Here is a 21,771-nt window from a genome sequence, read left to right on the forward strand (position 1 = left end):
GCAGATGACATGACTATATATTTAGCAAACCCTGTCATCTTAGCCCAGAAACTCCTTAAGCTGATAAGCAACTTCAGCAAAGTCTCAGGATACAAAATCAATGTGCAAAAATCACAAGCATTTCTATACACCAATAACAGACAAACACAGCCAAGTCGTGAGTGTGAACTCCCAATCACAATTGCTAAAAGAGAATAAAATACCTAGGAATACAACTTACAAGGGATGTGAAGGACCTCTTTAAGGAGAACTACAAACCACTGCTCAAGGAAATAAGAGAGGACACAAACAAATGGGAAAACATTCCATGCTCATGGACAGGAAGAATTAATATCATAAAAATGGCTATACTGCTGAAAGTAATTTATAGATTCAATGCTATCCCCATCAAGCTATCACTGACTTTCTTCACACAATTGGAAAAAACTACTTTAAAAATCATATGGAACCAAAAAAGAGACTGCATAGCGAAGACAATCCTGGGCAAGAAGAACAAAGCTAGAGGCATCACACCACCTGACTTCAAACTACACTATAAGGCTACAGTAACAAAAATGGCATGGTACTGGTACCAAAACAGATATATAGACCAATGGAACAGAACAGCGACCTCAGAAATAACACTACACATCTACAACCATCTGATCTTTGACAAAGCTGACACAAACAAGCAATGGGGAAAGATGCCCTGTTTATTCAATGGTATTGGGAAAACTGGCTAGCCATCTGCAGAAAACTGAAACTGGACCCCTTCCTTACACCTCACAGAAAAATCAACTCAAGATGGATCAAAGACTTAAACATAAGACCTAGGACCATAAAAATCCTAGAAGAAAATCTGGGCAATACCAAGTAGGACATAGGTAATGGCAAAGGCTTCATGTCTAAAACACCAAGCACAATGGCAACAAAAGCCAAAATTGACAAATGGTATCTAATTAAATTAAAGAGCTTCTGCACAGCAAAAGAAACTATCATCAGAGTGAACAGGCAACCTACAGAATGGAAGAAAATTTTTGCAATCTATCCATCTGACAAAGGGCTAACATACAGAACCTACAAAGAACTTAAACAAATTTACAAGAAAAAAAACAAGCAACCCCATTAAAAAGTGGGCAAAGGATATGAACAGAAGACATTTATGCAGCCAACAGACATATGAAAAAATGCTCATCATCACTGGTCATTAGAGAAATGCAAATCAAAACCACAATGAGATGCCATCGCCCGCCAGTTAGAATGGCGATCATTAAAAAGTCAGGAAACAACAGATGCTGGAGAGGATGTAGAGAAATAGGAATGCTTTTACACTGTTGGTGGGAGTGTAAATTAGTTCAACCATTGTGGAAGACAGTGTGGCGATTCCTCAAGGATCTAGAACTAGAAATACCATTTGACCCAGCAATCCCATTACTGGGTATATACCCAAAGGATTATAAATCATGCTACTATAAAGACACATGCACACATATGTTTATTACGGCACTATTCACAATAGCAAAGACTTGGAACCAACCCAAATGTCCATCAATGATAGACTGAATTAAGAAAATGTGTCACATATACACCATGGAATACTATGCAGCCATAAAAAAGGATGAGTTCATGTCCTTTGCAGGGACATGGATGAAGCTGGAAACCATCATTCTCAGCAAACTAACACGAGAACAGAAAACCAAACACTGCATGTTCTCACTCATAAGTGGGAGTTGAACAATGAGAACACATGGACACAGGGTGGGGAACATCACCCCAGGGCCTGTTGGGGCATGGGGGGTTAGGGGAGGGATAACATTAGGAGAAATACTTAATGTAGGTGACAGGTTGATGGGTGCAGCAAACTAACATGGCACGTGTTTACCTATGCAATTAAAACTTCACATTCCGCACATGTATCCCAGAACTTAAAGTATAATAATAAAAAAAGAATATATAAATAAATAAATAAAAATAGCACCTGGCTGGGTGTGGTGGTTTACGCCTGCAATCCCAGCACTTTGGGAGGCTAAGGCAGGCAGATCACAAGGTCAAGAGTTCGAGACCAGCCTGACCAATATGGTGAAACGCTGTCTCTACTAAAAATACAAAAATTAGTTAGGTGTGGTGGTGCATGCCTGTAATCCCAGCTACTCAGGAGGATGAGGCAGGATAATCGCTTGAACCCGGGAGGCAGAGGTTGCAGTGAGTCAAGAGCGTGCCACTACACTCCAGCCTGGGTGACAGAGCGAGACTCAGTCTCAAAAAAAAAAAAAAAAAAAAAAAAAGCACCTAACCAACCTAACCATAGCATTGTCATGAATTCAATAACCCATAAAAGGCTTAGAATAGTGACTAGAACATAGTATAGATTCAGTGACTATTAGCTATATTATTTATTTAATTATTTATTTAGAGATGGAGTCTTGCTCTATTGCCCTGGCTGGAGTACAGTGGCACAGTCTCGGCTCACTGCAATCTCTGCCCCCCGGGTTCAAGCAATTCTTCTGCCTCAGCCTCCAGAGTAGCTAGGATTACAGGCACCTACCACCAAGCCCAGCTAATTTTTGTATTTTTAGTACAGGGTTTTGCCATGTTGGCCAGGCTGATCTCAAACTCCTGACCTCAGCTGATCTGCCCGCCTTGGCCTCCCAAAATGCTGTGATTACAGGCATGAGCCACCACGCCCGGCTATTAGATTATTAATATCCTTCTCAAAATTCCAACTTTGATTAGCTGTACCAATATTTTGTTACATGTCGAGCTTTAAATAATTTGTGTTCTGTTCTGAAACCATACAAAGTTGAGCATGCTTTGGGAAATTGCTCTTAAACTGAATCTAAAACATGAAGACCAATAAGCAGCATTTATACTATAATTATAGTATATTCACTGCAGAATCAGGTAGTGTGGTTAAATCAGGACAGAAAGGGATAAAGTACTATTTCATTATATCCATGTTGCTGGATGGAGAAAGTTCAAGTATATAGATTTCTTTTTTTCTTATACTCCATCATATTGCTCAACATGATACTATATTTTAGCCTGCTTCATATTTGATCCATGACTTTTGCCATAGGTTTTTCTTTTCTTGCTGGAGTGCAGTGGTATAGTCAGTGCTCACCGCAGCCTTGACCTCCTGGGTTCAAGCCATCCTCCTGCCTCAGCCTCCAGAGTAGTTGGGATCATAGGGACGTGCCACCATGCCAAGACAATTTTTGTATTTTTTGTAGAGACAGGGTTTCACTATGTTGCCCAGGCTGGTCTTGAACTCCTGGGCTCAAGTGATCCTCCTGCCTCAGCTTCCCAAAGTGCTGGGATTACAGGTGTGAGCCACTGCGCCCAGCCTCCATATGTTTTTCTTTATCCTTCTGGGGTTTCTCATTGCCTACTTCTTATAGAAAGTAGAAACAGGAAGCAGAAATTAAATGTTTTCTCCATTTTATGATAGATTATCAAGATCCCCAAATTTTCTGTTAATTGATAATTTTTGTTTTGTTTTGTTTTGTTTGAGATGGGGTTTCACTCTGTCATCCAGGCTGGAGTGCAGTGGTGCGATTATGTCTCACTGCAGCCTCAAACTCCTGGCCTCCAGATATCCTCCTACCTCAGCCTCCCAAAGTGCTGGGATTACAAGCATGAGCCACCACTCCTGGCCCTTAAACTGTCAATTTAAGACACATTATTCTGTGGATCTGCTGCATAACTGTCATCCTGGCCTAGCTCCGTTTTTTTCTGAGGTCCCATGTCTTCCTCTTTGTTGAGTTCCTTTTATCTTTGCTGGAGTACACCCTCAGGTAATTTTTTTCAGTAAAATTATATAGAAAATTCTTCTGAGTCTTTACATGTCTGAAAGCAATTTGGTTTGCATCATGCCTTCTCCAATTTTTTTCCTCTTACTTCAACACTATGGCTTTCACTACCTTCCAATAAAAATGATCTTGATATGTTAGCCAGGATCTCCTAATTACCAAACCCAGTGGACATTATTTTCCCTTTTATTTTTAGTTGACATATAATTGTACATATGTATAGGATACACAGTGATATTTTGATACATGTATACGATGTGTGATGATTAAACCAGGGCAATTAGTATATCCATCACCGACACATATATCATTTCTTTGTGTTGTGAATATTAAAATACTGTCTTACAGCTTTTGGAAAATATACAATAAATTACTGTTAACCATATTTACCCGCCAGTACTATAGAATACTAGAACTTATTCCATCCATGTAGCTATATCTGTTAGAAAACCTCTCCCTGTCCTACCCTCTTCCTCACGCTTCCCAGCTTCTAATAGTCACAATTTTAATCTCTCTACTTCTATGAGCTAAAATTGTTTTAGCTCCCATACCCAATAGACACTTTTAACCTACCCATTTATTATAGAATTTGACACTGTTGATAACCCTCTGATTCTTAAAACTTCAATTCCCTTGGTTCTTGGGACACTGCATCCTTTGCTGTTTTCCTCTCTTTTTGTTTCCTTTGAGGTTCTGCATCCTTTTCCCAACCTTTTTTTCTTTATCTCCTTTTTTTTTTTTTTTTGAGACAGTCTTTCTCTGTCACCCAGGCTGGAGTGCAGTGGTATGATATCGGCTCACTGCAACCTCCACCTCCCAGGTTCAAGTGATCCTCCTGCCTCAGCCTCCTGAGCAGCTGGGATTACAGGTGTGCACCACCATGCCTGGCTAATTTTTGTATTTTTAGTAGAGCCAGGGTTTCGTCATGTTGGCCAGGCTGGTCTTGAACTCCTGGCCTCAAGCAATCTACCCACCTCAGCCTCCCAAAGTGCTGGGACTATAGGAGTGAGCCACCATGCCCGGCCCTCTTCCCAACTTTTGAATACTGATAATTCTCTGATGTCCCATCTCTACCCACTGATGGTCTTTCTCATAAATGGGCTTTCTGAAATAGCTCATCTAGCACTATGATTTCAGCCACCAACTATCTAATGACACAAAGCACTAAATGTCACACACAAATTTCAAAATTATTCAGTCCAAATCTTAATTGATTATCTTACCTCCATCCAAAGGCTGTTTCCATGCTTGTGGTTTTTATTTTGTCTTGTGAAGTTACCATCCACCCAAATCTTCCCAGTTAAGAGCCATGGAGTCATCCTCAATCTTTCCCTCTTTTATAGCCCGCAGCCAGTTGCCAAATCCTCTCAAATCTCTCAGAAATGTCTCTGGAGTTTCACCATCTTCTCTATTCTCACTGCTACCCTAATTCAGATCCTCATTATTTCTCACTTGGATTACTGAAACAACTCTCAACTGGCCCCTCCGCCCTTGCCTCTGCCCTCACCTATCCTGTCAGTCCATCCTTCATTCAGTTAGTGATTGTCCCAAAACAAAACACGCATGACCACATCTTTTCCCTATTTAAGACCCTAGCTAGCTCCCTCCTGCTCATAGAATGTTTAAACTTATTAGTATCATACACAACCTTTTGCAATTTCTCTCTCCCCATTTCCATTTCCAGCCCTCCCTCTCACCCTTCAACCCCACAAATTCTACAATTCAGCTATTAAGAAAACTTCTGGGCCAGGCACGGTGGCTCATGCCTGTAATCCCAACACTTTGGGAGACCGAGGCGGGCAGATCACGAGGTCAGGAGATTGAGACCATCCTGTCTAATACAGTGAAACCCCGTCTCTACTAAAAATACAAAAAAATTAGCCAGGCGTGGTGGCAGGCGCCTGTAGTCTCAGCTACTTGGGAGGCTGAGGCAGGAGAATGGCATGAACCTGGGAGGTGGAGCTTGCAGTGAGCGGAGATCGCACCACTGCACTCCAGCCTGGGCAAGGCAGCCTGGGCAAGGCAGGAGGATCCCTTGAGCCCAGGAGTTCGATATCAGCCTGGGCAACATAGGGAGACCTTGTCTCTATTGAAAAGAAAAAAAAAAAAAAAAAGAAAAAAAAGTGGTTGGGCACGGTGGCTCATGCCTGTAATCCCAGCACTTTGGGAGGCCGAGATGGGTGGATCACGAGGTCAGGAGATCGAGACCATCCTGGCTAACGCAGTGAAACCCCGTCTCTACTAAAAATACAAAAAATTAGCCAGGCATGGTGGCGGGCACCTGTAGTCCCAGCTACTCGTGAGGCTGAGGCAGGAGAATGGTGTGAACCTGGGAGGCGGAGCTTGCAGTGAGCCGAGATCACACCACTGCATTCCAGCCTGGGTGACAGAGCGAGACTCTGTCTCAAAAAAAAAAAAAAAGAAAAAAAAGAAAAGAAAAGAAAAAAAAGACTGGGCATGGTGGTTTATGCCTGTAATCCCAGCACTTTGGTAGGCCAAGGCGGGTGGATCACTTGTAGTCAGGAGTTCAAGACCAGCCTGACCAACATGGTGAAACCCCATCTCTACTAAAAATACAAAAATTAGCCAGGCATGGTGGCACATGCCTGTTATTCCAGCTATTCGGGTAGCTGAGGCATGAGAATCGTTTGAACCCGGGAGGCAGAGGTTGCAATGAGCCGAGATCGTGCCACCGCACTCCAGCCTGGGCAACAGAGCAAGACTCTGTCTCAAAAAAAAAAAAAAGAGGAAAAAGAAAAGTATAGAGTCTTCAAGAGGAAGTATTACAGGGTGTGAGCAGGGGCAGTGATCTTCAGAAGTTTCTTTTTTTAATTAATTAATTAATTTATTTATTTATTTTTTGAGATGGAGTCTCGCTCTGTCGCCCAGGCTGGAGTGCAGTGGTGCGATCTCCGCTCACTGCAAGCTCCACCTCCCAGGTTCATGCCATTCTCCTGCCTCAGCCTCCCAAGTAGCTGAGACTACAGGCGCCTGCCACCACGCCTGGCTAATTTTTTGTATTTTTAGTAGAGATGGGGTTTCACTGCGTTAGCCAGGATGGTCTCGATCTCCTGACCTCGTGATCCACCCATCTCGGCCTCCCAAAGTGCTGGGATTACAGGCATGAGCCACCGTGCCCAACCACTTTTTTTTCTTTTTTCTTTTTTTTTCTTTTCAATAGAGACAAGGTCTCCCTATGTTGCCCAGGCTGATATCGAACTCCTGGGCTCAAGGGATCCTCCTGCCTTGCCCTCCAAAGTGCTAGGATTGTAGGTGTGAGCCACTAGGCCTGGCTGATGCTTTTCTATTTACTGTTTCTTTCCTAACTTCTTCAGGCCCAGCTGCTCCCTGTACACTCCCAGAGTACCCTGCTAATAACGTTTCATCACACTGTTTTACTGCCATCTATTTTCATCTTCCTCTATGGCTATGCCATCAACCCCTTAAAAGCTGGGCTTATGTTTTACTTATTGGTATCATGGGCACCTAGCATAGGTCCAACCACTAGAAGACACTTCAGTAGATGTTGAGGAAGAAAAGGGGACAGGACTTTGGGGAAAGATTATGTTCAGGAGGCAGGAAGAAGAGCCATGCTGAGGGTGCTTTGAGGGTAACAAAGACCCTGTAGTCACAAAGGCCTAGGAGAAAATTTCAAGAACCTGTTTGATAGTTGCAGAGAGGTTGTAAGAGATGAGGTGGTGAATAGATCACTGGATCTGGAGACTTGGAAATCTCTGCGCACCTTCAGGAAAAGACATTCCAGTAGCCTGAGAAAGCAGCTGCTGAGATTTGAGGGGGGCTTAGGAGAGAGGGAGTGGTGAGGGAGCAGTTCTTTTTGACTTGACTTCTACAGCATTTGACATCAGCCCCTCACATTTGTTTCATCACTTTTCCCTTCTTTGGCTTCTATGATGTGACATTTTAAGGTCTCCTAGGATTCCTTCAAGGGCTGTGTGTTCCCTACTGCCCTTTAAATGTCAAGGTTTCCAGGTTCTGTTTTTAGCTCTTGTCTCTGCTTAATCCATACACGCTCCCATTCATGATTATTTCAATGATGCCTACCTCCTGATGACTCTAGGTCCTTATCTCCAGCCCAGGACTCTCCCAGAGTCTCAGACCCAGAGCTGTTAGTTCTGTCCAGTGGACCTGTAGATGCCCAGATGTGCAACAACCTCAATATTTTTGAAACTCATATCCTGCCACCAAAAATCTCCCCCTAAAACCTGTGTCCCAATTTTCACCAAATATACCTATACTACCAAAGGGTATAACACCAAATTTTCTTAACCCTTTCCTCTTCTCTAATCACTTAAGCCTTATCAATTCTGTCATCTCAATCTAGAAATTCATCCCCTTTCTCCATCCCCACTGCCACTGCTTAAATTCTAGCCTTAAAAATTTTCAGCTGCATTATTATAATCTCCCCATGTCCAGTCTCAATCCCCTCTTTCAGCCTTCTCCACACCACTTCCAAAGAAGTCTTTTTTCTCTAGTACTTTAAAAAAATGATGCACAATTTATATACAATACACGCATTTTAAGTGTACAGTTTGATGGATTTGAAAATAACCACCAACTCTGTCAAGATGAGGCAGGAGAAGAGAGACTGGAGGCAGGGAACCTAAGGCCAATACATGCTGACTTCCTAGAACTAAATCAAAAGGAAAGCCCCAACTTTCCATGCCCAGGTAACAGAAGGACCAGAAGGTACTCCCTTTGCAACACGCCCCCCCACCCCCACAACCTGCTCCCTTTTTCTGCATGGCAGATGAAAAACTGGAAGTACCTCTGAATGTTCCCCTCCTACAACCAATCAGGCTGGTTGTGGGCCAAGTCTTCATTTGCATAGGAGTATAACTTTGTTACTTAACTTTAACCTTTGATTGGCTGCTTTCTGCAACAAATCAGACCTTTGCATAGGCTGTAACTTTGTAACTTCACTTCAGCCTCTGATTAGTCCCCTCCCACAACCAATCAGACTGATCATGGGCCACTACTTCATTTACATACATACATGATTACAGCAAGTAATCAATGGGAAACCTCTAGAGGGTATTTAAACCCCAGAAAATTCTGTAACCAGGCCCTTGGGCCCCTTGCTCGGGCTGCTCCCAGCCTGTGGAGTGTACTTTCATTTTTAACAAATCTCTGCTTTTGTTGCTTCATTCTTTCCTTGCTTTGTTTATGCATTTTGTCCAATTCTTTGTTCAAGACACCAAGAACCCGAACATCCTCCACTAGTAACAAAGATATAAAACATTTCCATCACCGAAGAAAGTTCTCTAGGGACTTTGCAGTTAAGCCTCTGACACCCAGAGGCAACTGCTGTCCTGATTTCTATCACCATTGCTTAGCATTGCCTGTTCTTAGACTGTTTACACATGGGATCCTATGGCATGGATTATTCTGTGCCTGGATTCTTCAGCTCAACGTAATGTCTGAGATCCATCTAGGTTACTGCATTTATGAGTAGTTTGCTCTTTTATAGTGCTGAGTAGTATCCAACTGTATGGGTATCCCACAGTTTGTTTTTTCCACCTGTTGATGAAAAATTCGATCATTTCCAATTTGGCTCTTATAAAAAATTTGTTATGGACAGTTTCTTTTTTTTTTTTGAAATGGAGTTTCGCTCTCATTGCCCAGGCTAGAGTGCAATGGCACGATCTCAGCTCAATGCAACCTCCACCTCCCAGTTTCAATCAATTCTCCTGCCTCAGCCTCCCAAGTAGCTGGAACTAAAGGTGCGTGCCACCACACTCAACTAATTTTTTGTATTTTTAGTAGAGATGGGGTTTCATCATGTTGGCCAGACTGGTGTCAAACTCCTGACCTCAGGGGATCTGCCTGCCTTGGCCTCCCAAAGTGCTGGGATTACAGGTGTAAGCCCCCGTGCCCGGCCTGTGGGCATTTTTGTATGTCTTTTTTGGCATATATTTTCAATTCTTTTAGTTAAATACCTAGGAGTAGAATTGCCAGTTTGTAGGGTAGGTGTATGTTTAACTTTATAAGAGACTGCCAAACACTTTCCGAAGTGGCTATACCATTTTATAACACCACCAGCCATGTGTGAGAGTTTCTGTTGCCTAAAGAGTTCTTTTGGAAATGCAAATCTGGGTCAGGCACGGTGGCTTATGCCTGTAATCCCAGCACTTTGGGAGGCCGAGGCAGGTGGATCACCTGAGGTCAAGAGTTCAACACCAGCCTGACCAACATGGTAAAACCCTGTCTCTACGAAAAATAAGAAAAATTAGCCAGGTGTTGTGGTGAATGCCCATAGTCCCAGCTACTCGGGAGGCTGAGGCACGAGAATAGCTTGAACCTGGGAGGTGGAGGTTGCAGTGAGCTGAGATCACGCCACTGCATTCCAGCCTGGGTGACAGAGCGAAACTCTGTCTCAAAAAAAAAAAGAAAAAGAAAATGCAAATCTGATCATACTATTTCCCTACTTAAAAACTCATCTCTGGGCCAGGTGCAGTGGCTCACGCTTGTAATTCCAGCACTTTGGGAGGTCGAGGCAGGCAGATCATGAGGTCAGGAGTTGGAGACCAGCTTGGCCAATATGGTGAAACGCCATCTCTACTAAAAATACAAAAAATTAGCCGGGTGTGGTGGCATGCACCTGTAGTCCCAGCTACTTGGGAGGCTGAGGCAGAAGAATCGCTTGAACCTGGGAGGCGGAGGTTGCAGTGAACCAAGATCGTGCCACTGCACTCCAGTCTGGGCGACAGAGTGAGACTCCGTCTCAAAAAAAAAAAAAAAAAAGAAACACTTCATCTCTGGCTCTTAAATATGTCCAAATTCCACCAGAAATAGACAAGGTCCTTCATGACCTGTGTCCCAGTTGCCCAAACTCATCTCTTGCTATTTCTCCATATGTTCCCTTCATGCCTGTCATGCTGACCTCACTTAGTTCCCTTAATTCATGAAGTCTTTTCACATCTTTGTATAAACCTTCCTGCTGCCAGAATGCCATTTTCTTCCTTATTTGCCTAGCTAATGCCTACTCATCCTTTCTTTTTCTTTTCTTTTCTTTTTCTTTTTGAGACAGGGTCTTGTTCTGTTGCCCAGGCTGGAGAGCAGTGGTGCAATCTCAGCTCATTGCAGCCTCTAACTCCCAGGCTCAAGCAATCCTCCCACCTCAGCCTCCTGAATAGCTGGGACTACAGGTATGTACCACCACACCTAGTTTTTTTGATTTTTCATAAAGACAGGGCCTCGCTATGTTGCCCAGGCTGGTCTTGAACTCCTGGGCTCTGGTGATCCACCTGCCTCAGACAACCCAACACTTTGGTGTCATTCCCGTAATGAGCGACCACATGCCTGGCTGCTCATCTTTTCAGAGTGTTACTGATTACATCACTCCCCACCCCAAGTTAACTGCTACAATGTGTGCTCCCATAACATACAGAGCCTGACCTCATCCTAATACTCTGCTCAAAGCATTATAATACATTATTTCCTTCTCTCTACCTGACCAACTCTTGGAATACTCTTTTCCCTCCCTCCTTTCCTTCTACCACTGTTTGATGATGGCCCATGCTGGACAGATGCTATGTTGGGTGATGTACACAGGATGGTGAATTAAAACAGTCACGGCTCCTGCTCCCATGAGACTTACAGTAGGGCAGAAAAGACAATCGAGTAATTACACTCACACATGGAGAATTAGAAACTGAGTTAACTGTTCTGAAGAAAGGAAGTGATGAGTCTACCAGCACACAAAAGGAGAATCTGGCCTAGATGGTATGGGGGTGAGGGCATGGAAGGCCGCCTTGAAGAAATAATGTTTGAAATGGGAGCTAAAGGAGATGCAGGAATTAAGTGGGTGAACTATGTTTCCTCCCTGTGGTGGAAGTGAATTTGGGACTATTCGAGAAACAGCAATTAAGCCGGTGAGCCTGAAGAAAAAAGACTGATGGGCCTCACCTGAGGGATGAGTGCCAGGCAAGCACCAGACTAGAAGCTGCTAAGAATTTGGTCGTTACCTTGCTCGAGACCAAGGAGCAGGAAAACTGGTGTTAATAGCATTAGCCTTACTTTCAGTGAGCTGAGATTGTGCCACTGCACTCCAGCCTGGGCGACAGAACAAGACTCCATCTCAAAGAAAAAAAAAAAATAGTATCAGCACCTCTGACGGCTCCCCATTGCTTGTCATTGCACCTAGCACGTGACCATTGATCTAGTTTGGATGTTTGTCATCTCCAAATCTCATCCCCAGTGTTGGAGGTGGGAACTAGTGGGAGGTGCTTGAGTCACGGGGGTGGATCCCTCATGAATGGCTAGGTCCCCTCCCCATGGTAACGAGTGAGTTCTTGCTCTATTAGTTCATGCCACAGCTGGTTGTTTAAAGAGCCTGGTGGCTCTCTTGCTCCTTCTTTCACCATGTGCCAGGCTTGCCTCCCCTTCACCTTCTGCCATGAGTAAAGGCATCCTATCAGAGGTGTTACTGATTATTTCACATCTGCACCACCCCCCCAGCCCGAGTTAATTGCTGCAATTCTGTGCTCCAATAACATACAGGGCCTGACTCCATCATAATACCCTGTTGAAAGCATTATAATATATTATTTTCTTCTCTCTACCTGACCAACTCTTGGAATACACTTTCCCTTCTTCCCTCACTTCTACCACTGTTAATGAGTGAAAACCTTTACTGAAAACCTCACCAGAAGCCAAGCAGATACCAGTGCCATCCAGAACCATGAGCCAAAGAAACTTATTTTCTTTATAAACTGTCCAATCTCAGGGATTCCCTTATAGCAATGCAAAATGGATGAAAACAGTCATACATAACATACATTTGTTGATTTAATAAAGTTTGGAAGTGTTCAAGAAATTTGACATCTAAAGGAAAAAGGGACTCTATGTATTTTGAGCGGGCTACAGGGTTGTGGGAAGAGTGTTTTTAAGCAAAGACATGACTTGAGTTTGTTCAGGCAATACAGCCAATAGAGGATGAAGAGATGAAGCATGGAAACACAGTTCTGACATAGGTGGGGGGGATGGAATTGAGAATACAAAGATCATTAGTTTTGAAAAGGAAGAACGACTCTTCCTTTGAGGTAAGAGAAAAGGGTGGGAAAATAGGGAAAGCTCTAGAGGAAAAAACACTACTGTTGGGAGAAGCATTGTTACAGTCATGTGGTCCAGGGGGCATTTTCCTGAATCTGCATGATGCCATCAGATAGGCACTGTTTTCCAGCTGTACCATGGATTGTCCCCATGATCATGGTGGGCAGATTTGCAGTGTGGTGACCATGTAACTGGTAGTGTTGGAAGCTTTCTCATATATTCACCATCTCACCAAATTTTCACAACAACCTCAAAGTATACAGACCCAATTTACAGACATGGACACTCAGGTTCAGGGAGGTGAAGAACCTTGCCCAGGTCTACACTGTCAGTGAGTGTCTGACCTGGAACTAGAACCTAGGTCCAACGGACTCAACCACAAGGAGCCAGGGCAACTTGGGAGCTTATTCATTTGATTCCCTTCTTATTGGCTTTAGATGTTTTGCTTCAGTATGGCTGGAACATCATCATTAGCGAGCCTAGGCACAGTGCAAGGTGATACAGGCAGTTTTTGCCTTAAGGGTGGGTTTAATTTTCATAATGTGACCTCCAGGGTTTCCTATGAATAAACTAAAAAATAAGGCAGTTTGGGGATGCAGAAGGTAAATACTCTGGCAGAGAACACATTATCCTCTTACTGGAAAGGGAAGGATAAGAAAGGAATACTGGAGTGCATCACAGGTTAAGCTAACTAAAGATGAAGTCAATGACTTGTCCATAGTCAATAGCATGGGAGAAAAGTAACATGGAGACATGCCTTCTTGTGACCTTTTTTTTGACTCCATCTCAAAAAAAAAAAAAAGATAGTATCAGCACCCCTGAGTGCCAAGATGACAATAACCTGAGTGGTAACCAGAGAGAGTGATTATAGGTGAGGCAGCTGTTAGAAGAAAAATCTATCTCAGTAGAGAAAGGGGCCTTCAGAATCATCCCCAGGGTGCTGGGTACGGTGGTTCATGCCCATAATCCCAGCACTTTGGGAGGCTAGGTGGAAGGGTCATTTGAAGCCAAGGGTTGGAGACCAGCCTGGGCAACAAAATGAGACCTCATCTCTACAAATTAAAAAAAAAAAAAAAATTAGCTGGGCACAGTGGCGCACGCCTATAGTCCTAGCTACTCTGAGGCTGAGGTGCGAGGATTGCTTGAGCCCAGGAGTTTGAGGCTGCAGTGAACTATCATCATGCCATTTCACTCTAGCTTCAGTGGCAGAGCAAGACCCTGTGTCCTAAAAAAAAAAAAAAAAAAGAAAAAGAAAAAAATCCATGGAGTGTCCATGGAGAGTTACAAAGCTGTGAGGGCCCTGGGCCAGGAGACAGGTGGCCGCTCCAGCAAAGAACAGCAGGTGATATGGGAACTAGCTCCATCTGTAGAAAGCAGTCTGCTGAAATAATCCTAATGAGAGGAGGGCAGGAGGGCTCGATGGACAGGTAGTTGTTCCCAGTTTGAAATGGTGCCTTCGGCAGGGCACGGTGGCTCACGCCTGTAATCCCAACACTTTGGGAGGCTGAGGCAGGCGGATCACGAGGTCGGGAGTTCAAGACCAGCCTGACCAACATGGTGAAACCCCATCTCTACTAAAAATGCAAAAATTAGCCAGGCATGGTGGTGCACACCTGTATTCCCAGCTACTCAGGAGGCTGCGGCAGGAGAATCGCTTGACCCTGGAGGCAGAGGTTGCAGTGAGCCAAGATCGTGCCACTGCACTCCAGCCTGGGTGACAGAGAGAGACTGTCTCACAACAAAACAAAACAAAAAAAGAAATGGTGCCTTTAAGATTTATTTTTTGTTTATTTTTTTTGAGACAGGGTCTCGCTCTCTCACCCAGGCTGGAGTGCGGTGGCACGATCTCAGCTCACTGCATCCTCCCACCTCAGCCTCCTGGGTAGCTGGGATTACAGGCACCTGCCACCATGCCTGGCTAATTTTTGTATTTTTAGTAGAGACGGGGTTTCACCACATTGGCCAGGCTGGTCTCAAACTCCTGACCTCAAGTGATTTGCCTGCCTTGGCCTCCCAAAGTGCTGGGACTACAAGTGTGAGCAATCACACCCGGTCTAAGGATCTTAAAAGGAAACATCACTGTTAAGTCATTGCTGACACAGATAAGGTGGCCTCTCAATTACTGCCAAGCTTTATGCTATCTTATAGCTCTTGCACTTACAAATTGAGGTCTATTTAGTCTGTGCTGTTGTTGACCTCATATTTACTTACCATAATCAAGATTCGCTCTAGTCTTAGCATCTTTTCCAGACTTATGACCTATAGTGGGTTGACTCATGTCCCCCTGCACTGCCCACCCCCCATCGCCCTAATTCATGTCTACCTAAAACCTCAGAATGTGATTTTTTTTTTTTTTTTTTTTTTTTGAGACAGAGTCTCGCTCTGTCCCAGGCTGGAGTGCAGTGGCATGATCTCGGCTCAGAGCAAGCTCCGCCTCCCGGATTCACTTAGCCTCCCAAGTAGCTGGGACTAAAGGCACACGCCACCAGGCCTGGCTAATTTTTGTATTTTTAGTAGAGATGGAGTTTCACCATGTTGGCCAGGCTGGTCTTGAACTCCTGACCTCGTGATCTACCTGCCTCAGCCTCCCAAAGTGCTGGGATTACGGGCGTGAGCCACCACGCCTGGTCAGAACGTGATCTTATTTAAAAATAGCATCTTTACAGAGGTAATTAGTTGAGGTCATACTAGATTAGGGTGGGCGCTAAATCCAATGACAAGTATCCTTATAAGGAAGAAGAGTAACACGGAGACCTGCCTTTTGTGACTTTTTTTTTTTTTTTTTTTTTTTTGAGATGTAGTCTTGCTGTGTTGCCCAGGCTGGAGTGCGATGCCACGATCTCAGCTCACAGCAACCTCTGCGTCTGGGATTCAAGTGATTCTCCAACCTTAGCCTCCCAAGTAGCTGGGACTACAGGGGTGTGCCACCATGCCCAGCAAATTTTTGTATTTTTAGTAGAGATGGCTTTTTACCATGTTGGCCACGCTGGTCTCAAACTCCTGGCCTCAAGTGATCCGTCCACTTAGGCCTCCCAGAGTGCTGGGATTATGGGCGTGAGCCACCATGCACATCTCCTGTGACCTTTTGAGCTCAGAATATGAATGCCAAGATGGCAATAACCTGGGTGGTACCCAGAGTGATTATGGGTGGGGCAGAGAAGAGAGGGCCTCGGGAAGACAGAGACAGAGATTGGATTTATGCTGCCACAGTCAAGGAATTTGGCTTTGTTGGAAAAGGAAGACTTTTCCCCCAGAGCCTATGGAGGGAGTGCGTCCCTGTCAGCACCTTGATATTGGACTTCTGTCCTCCAGAACTGTGAGAGAATAAATTTCCATTGTTTTAAGCCACACAGTTTGTGGTAGTGTTTTAACACAGCAGCCACAGGAAACTCACACAGGAGTTGAGGTTGTTCTTCCCTCTAGGGAAGGAACTCTCCAGCCCTGGCAGTTCCTCAGTTCACCCTCATAGGTAAATGCCCAGAAAAAAAACTGCTGAATAAACACATTTCCCAGATTTTGAATTGAGGGAGAAGTGTGATGTCCCTTGAGGTAGCACAGAGAGATCAATGGTGACATTAGATAGTATCTGGAAGACCCAAAGGCTGTGTATCAATTTTCATTGTGCGGCTTTAGCTTGGCAAATTTACTAAGTGTCAGGATGTGGTCTCAAGTTTTGTCAGACTCAAGGTTGAGTCAAACTTAGCATGATTAGGTAGGTTGTGCTAATCAGACTCACAAGAAATAAAAATCAAGCTGAAAATGTATTCATCTGTATGTGTGTGAGAAAGAGAGGAGGCTTTTATTCCAGTATTGAAAATGCTCATATTCACTGCCAGGGCCCCGGGTCAGAACACTTGGAAGCTGCTCCGTGACTGTAAGTCGCATGGAATCAAAGCAAAGAGGCAGGGCACCTTAAGGGGATCCATCCAGACCACGGGGAAGCCCAGTGACCCCTCCAGGACCACAACAAAGCTTTTGTCTCCACCACCACAAAATTCAGGCCTGACAGAGTCGGTGACATTCGCTGCAAATCTGTAGTTCTCTGGCTTCTCTTCTCTGTGTTCTCAGGTCAATTGCCCCTCTTCCACCCACACAGTTTTTCTCTAAACAGGATGTTAAACAAATGGATACTAAATGACAATTGTGTTCTGGACTTCCCTCCCTTACAAAGAAGGTCACCTTGGCTAAAGTATTGGGTTCTTTCAAATCCATATTTACCATGTGTTTACTCCCATAAGAATGAATACCATCTGTATTAGTTTCTTTTGGCTGCTAAAACAAATCACCAAAAACTTAGTGGCTTCAAACAATAGAAACTTATTCTCTCACAGTTTTGGAGGCCAGAGGTCCAAAATCAAGGTGTCGTGAGGGCCTACCTCCAAGGCTTGTAGGGGAGAATCCACTCCTTTCTTCTTCCAGCTTCTGGTCACTCTAGGAACTCCTCGGTTTGTGGCTTCATCATTCCAGTCTCTGTATCCATGGTCACGTTGCTGCCACAATTTCTTCTGAGGCTAATCTTCCTCTGCCTCTCTCCTATAAGGACACTTGTGATTGTATTTACGGCCCATCTGATAATCCAGAATTATCTTATCTCAAGATCCTTAACTTAATCTCATCTGCAAAGACCCCCTTTCCAGATAAGGTAACATTCACAGGTTCCAGGGATTTCTGTGGATATCTTGTACAGGACCAGCTTTTGACTTACCACACCACCATTTGTGGATTTTGAGGACTGGGATTGTATCCGTGTTGATATGTCTTCAATGTCTCACACATGAATGAAAATAAATAGGCAAATTAAGGCAAGCTTATTTCCAAATTCAAAGGCACCTCACCATCACTATGCATAATCGACATCCCTCTAAAAGGTTATCTGAGGGCCAGGCATGGTGGCTCACATCTAATCCCAGCACTTTGGGAGGCTGAGGTGGATGGATCACTTTGAGCTCAGGAGTTCAAGACCAGCCTTGACAACGTGGCGAAAGCCTGTCTCTATAAAAAATACAAAAATTAGCCAGATGTGGTGGCATGCACCTATAGCCGCAGCTACTTGGGAGGCTGAGGCTGGAGAATCACTTGAGCCCATGAAGCAGAGGTTGCAGCGAGCCAAGACTGTGCCACTGCACTCCAGCCTGGGTGACAGAGTGAGGCCTTGTCTCAAAAAAAAAAGGTTATTCAGAGTTTTTATATCATAAGTCCCCTCAATACATGACTGGATTTCATGTGTGCATGGTTAAAAATGAATTACTTCTGGCAATGAATCCATCTTTTCAGGCCAGCCTATTATAAATTGTAATCACAATCAGCATCATCTTTAAATATGCTATCAAATACTCTTGCATAATTATCTTTTGCCCTACCTGTTCAAATCTTTTCCTTTTGAAGTCCACTTAATGCCCGACCTTCCTAGGAACCACTCATAACCGTTCCTTACCCTCCACACCTGCTCATGATCTTGCCTAACTATGAGGTCTTCTTGCTCTGCCTGTGGGTATCATTTCTGCCTAGGAATTGGTAAACTCTTCCTGAGTGGGATTTTCTTTCTCAAATAAGACTCGACGATGTAATATAGCATATTGTTGGAATTTTGTTAAATTGTTGGTTTATGAATGTAAAGGGACCGCGTGAATATTTAAGCATAGGCCAGAGCCCACATCAACAATACTGTTGTTTATTCTCAGGCAGGAAAGAAGCACCCATTGCTTGAGGGTCCAAGAGAAGGAGTGTATTTATATTGGGTTAATCTATTTAGAAAGTTAGATGTCTGTCTCCTGGAAGATGAGATATTTAACATTCAGTTAGAAGAGAAAGTTTTCTTATATAACCGATAACTAGAAAGATAATCAAGAAGCAGGAGAGGTGATTTGCTATCAAGAAATAAGGCACAGATCTTCAGGATGGAATGTTAGAAGGCTTGAAGAGCTGCCTTCTTGGCCAGGCACAGTGGCTAATGCCTGTAATCCCAACACTTTGGGAGCCCTAGACAGGAGGATCACTTGAGCCGAGGAGTTTGAGACCAGCTTGGGCAACAGAGTGAAACCCTGTTTCTACAGTAAAATGAAAAAATTAGCCAGGCATGGTGGTGTGTACCTGTGGTCCTAGCTACTCGGGAGGCTGAGGGAGGATTGCTTGGTCCTGGAAGATGGAGGCTGCAGCAGTGAGCCATGACTGTGCCACTGCACTCCAGCCTGGGACACGGAGAAAAGCCGTGTCTCAAAAGGGGAACAAACAAACAAACAAACAAAAAACTGCCTTCTCTTCGTTCTCCTCCAGAATGTGGTGAATAATTTGTGTAGACAAAATACAGCCCCAATTTAAAAATGTATGTGATAGATGAGAAAAGAATCCTAAGAATCCCGAGACTCAGATCTGACACTCCTATATATCTAAGTCTCGGACTCCTAACCTATTTTAAAAGCAAGGGCTGTGGTGTGACTCATTTTGGTTACTCTCTGTGCCTAGAAGTGTGAAGCACGTAGAAAGTGTCTGATAAATGTCCGCTGAATTAATGAAGCAACAAAATGAGAGAGAATTGTCTGATTGAGGAGACCCCAACATGTCATATCATTAAGTAGACACAGACCCTGGTGTCTGAAGCTTCATCTCAAACATAAGCCATGACCTTCATATTGACAAGTAAAACATGCAACCTCCTAGGTGCATTAGACACAACCTATCACTTACAGTTCCTTGAAACACTATTTTGCCTGGCTTTCAGGAGACCACACCATTTGGTTTTCCTCTCCCTTCATTGAATGTTCCTTCTCAATTTCCTCCTCTGGGTCTTCCTCCTCCTCTTGACCTCTAACTGTTGCTATGCCCCAGGGCTCATTACTCAGCCCCTTTCTCTTCTCCATCTACCTTCTCTCCCAGGGCCTATGTGAGCTCATTCAATGTCATGGCTCAAAATGTAATCCACATACCCTGGCTCTAAAATTTCTGTCTCCAGCCCCATATTCTCCCCTGACATCAGACTTGCATATCCAACTGTCTACTTGACATCTTCAATTAGATGTCTCACAGATTGTAAAATGTAGCATGATTGAAACAGAACTCTTTATTTTCCCCTACTTAAAATCTGCTCCTCCTCCATCTCCACTGGAATAAATGGCAATTTTATCCCTCCAATTGTTCAGGCCAAAAACCTTGAAGTTAATCTTGACTTCTTTCTCTCCCACCCCACAACCAATCCATCAGCAAATCCTACCAGCTCCACTTTCAAAATATATCCAGAGTCCAACCCCATGCCCCACACTGACATCACCCTGGTTCAAGCTACCCCATCTCTTACCTGGGTTACTGAAACAGCTCCCTAAGTGCCTTCCTGTCTCCTCCTCTCCCCATGTGGTCTACCTCCACATCGCAGTCAAGTGACTCTTCTCAATCTCAGTCATGCCGCTCCTCTGCTGTCAATACTCCAAAAGTGTCTCAGTAAATTTTATGAAATTCAAATCATCACCATGGTCTACAAGGCCCTAAATTCTCCCTTTCCAGTTTATTTCCTATCCCCTCAATCTCGACATTCTCATTCCACAGGCCTCTTTGCTGTCCTCAGCAAAGAGGACATATAATACATTAAAACATATTATAAAATACAATATTATATAAGTATTAATTTGAGATGTCAATATCATAAAGTGGGGATAGGGCAAAGCTGTAAAGGAGTAGAGTTTTTGTGTTTAATGGGTACAATTTTGACTTTGCAAGGTGAAAAGAATTCCAGACGTGGATGGTGGTGACGACTGCACAAATCCATATACTTAACAACACTGAACCATACATTTTAAAATGGTTAAAACTGTAAATTGCATGTTATGTGTACTTTACCACAATTAAAAATGAAAAATAAAACATCATTCATATACAGATATGTGCATATGAATAACCAGTCTGAAAGGACAGGCACAAAAGGTGAATAATAATTATCTATGGGTAGTAAGATTATAGACGGCTTTTTTTCCTTAATGCAAAAAAGCATTTCTAATTTATGCATTATGTGAATTATGTAATTTATGTGTGACTTTCATGTATTCCTTATACAATAAAAACACATGAAAAGCTGTGTATAAAACTTACACCTAGTGTGGCAATAGTATTCGACTACAAACAAAATCTGAAAATAAAACATGTGGCCTCAAACTACAGGCCTCAAACGTCCCATTGAGTGTGGTCAATTTCAATGGACTCATCTCCACAGGAACTGGACAAGAGGCCAGGAGAGTTCAGGTTTTCAAATGCAGACTCAGGTGGAAATGCGGATGTTAACTGTCTGACACAGGCCAATCATGCCACTCATGAACAAGCTCTTGCAAAATTCTGAATATTTCTACAATGTGTCATTTGATAGTGTGGTGTCTTTTGACACAGACCAAGCTACAAAGCTGCCTACGGTGTATAATTAAGGGTTTCAGATATACTAAGGTTTTCTTCTGCCAAATGCCATTCATCTATGCTTGACTCTTCCAACAAATATAACCGAAGTACAATTTGTAAAGCCAGCTCACTGTGTGAATTATTTTGTCCTGCTGTTTTAAGGAACTGCACCGTGTACAGAAGTAGAGAAATTTGGCCGGGCGTGGTGGCTCATGCCTGTAATACCAGCTGTTTGGGAAGCCAAATGGGTGGATCACTTGAAGCCAGGAGTTTGAGACCAGCCTGGCCAACATGATGAAATCCCATCTCTACAAAAATACAAAAATTAGCCAGGCATGGTGGCAGGTGCCTGTAATCCCAGCTACTCAGGAGGCTGAGGCAGAAGAATCACTTGAACCTGGGAGGAAGAGGTTGCAGTGAGCCGAGATCACACCACTGCACTCCAGCCTGGGCGACAGAGCGAGACTTAGTCTCAAAAAAAAAAAAAAAAAAAATAGGCTGGGCAAGGTGGCCCAAGCCTGTAATCCCAGCACTTTGG

General features: G+C 43.7%; 1 protein-coding gene across 5 annotated transcripts in view; it reads right to left on the minus strand.

Moving 5' to 3' along the window:
* Nucleotides 1-21,771, minus strand: part of TMEM266 (transmembrane protein 266) — a 148,722-nt gene that overhangs the window by 113,396 nt on the left and 13,555 nt on the right. For 2 of the 5 annotated variants that reach the window (XM_017960801.2, XM_031668460.1), the window contains exon 2: nt 17,237-17,393. The exons of 1 other annotated variant lie outside the window; for it this stretch is intronic. The gene's annotated coding sequence lies outside the window, so the exon portion shown is untranslated. Of the gene's footprint in view, nt 1-17,236; nt 17,816-20,151; nt 21,515-21,771 lie in introns of those variants that run through there. 2 more of the 5 variants (XM_017960800.3, XM_021940757.2) reach the window with 2 other exon arrangements.

This window comes from Papio anubis, chromosome 7, assembly GCF_008728515.1.
Source record: "Papio anubis isolate 15944 chromosome 7, Panubis1.0, whole genome shotgun sequence".
Lineage (NCBI taxonomy): Eukaryota > Metazoa > Chordata > Mammalia > Primates > Cercopithecidae > Papio > Papio anubis.